This window comes from Nematolebias whitei, chromosome 14 (assembly GCF_014905685.2).
Source record: "Nematolebias whitei isolate Nwh7 chromosome 14, NemWhi1, whole genome shotgun sequence".
Classification (NCBI taxonomy): domain Eukaryota; kingdom Metazoa; phylum Chordata; class Actinopteri; order Cyprinodontiformes; family Rivulidae; genus Nematolebias; species Nematolebias whitei.
The window spans coordinates 41,288,637-41,289,797 of NC_056511.1; the positions used below are offsets into that span (position 1 = coordinate 41,288,637).

Here is a 1,161-nt window from a genome sequence, read left to right on the forward strand (position 1 = left end):
GGAGTCTTACTGACTGTGTGGGGTGGACAGGTGTCTTTATGCAGCTACCGACCTCAAACAGGTGCTTCTAGTTTACAATAATAAATGGAGTGGAGGAGGACTAACAGGTCTTTGAGGGCCAGAACTGTTGCTGATTGGCAGGTGTTCAAATAATTATTTGCAGCAGTAACACAAATAAATTATTTAAAAAATCATACATTGTGATTTCTGGAACTTTTTTTTTTTTTAGATTATGTCTCTCACAGTGGACATGCACCTAAGATGAACATTTCAGAGCCCTCCATGATTTCTAAGTGGGAGAACGTGCAAAGTCGCAGGATGTTCAAATACTTATTTCCTCACTGTATAAAAAAAGTGGAAAATCCATAAATATGTCGCTTCACTGTATACGTCGCATCTATTATGTGTCACTGACAACCCGAAATTGTGGGCCAAACCCAGAAATGTGGGCCAGTGTGCCAAAAAATCAATTGGCTGCCAAATGGCGGCCATGGGAGCATGCACGGGAGGACTTTAACAAGAATTTAACAAGATTAACACTTAAAAACAATTATTTGTTTGCTCGAAATTATAGTAAAGGTGTATCTAACGTTTGCTTAATAAATGCACTTCCACGGTCAAATCAGCTGCATTTGCTGCCTCGGTGCTCCGGGAGCGTGTAGAGCGAGGAAAAAGAATAAGGCGGAACGCTGCTCGTTTCTTTGAAATTTAACAAGAAAAGCACCTAAAACAATTATTTGTTTGCTCAAAATTATAGCAAAGGTGTGTCTCACTTGAACTTTTACTTAATAAATGCACTTTAATGGTCAAATCAGCTGCATTTCGCTGGGGCGGGCGGTGCAGCTGGTTTGACCAAGCAGCGAGCAGAACGAAGGTGAGGTGTCTTTGGCAAGCCGATTGTGTCATTAATAGCTGGTGAAGATTCTCAGTCATCCAGGACATGATAAATTCTAAAAAGTTCAAGACAAAAAACAATAAAATATAATAAATAAAGTCCAGTTGTTTTTGTCTTGAACTTTTTTGAATTTGTCATTATAGGCACGTTTACCTGTTACATGATACAACAGCATGCCATATTGCTACTAATACTCTGCTGCCATCAAGTGGCTGAAAATGGTGGTGTTCAATATTTTCAGTCAGAATGAATGAAAACAGTCATAT

The 1,161-nt window shown here is 39.1% G+C and overlaps 1 protein-coding gene across 1 annotated transcript in view; it reads left to right on the forward strand.

The window, feature by feature from the left end:
* The window catches only part of ube2g1a (ubiquitin-conjugating enzyme E2G 1a (UBC7 homolog, yeast)), a 22,217-nt gene that overhangs the window by 5,432 nt on the left and 15,624 nt on the right, over positions 1 to 1,161 (forward strand). The gene's annotated exons all lie outside the window — the stretch shown is intronic.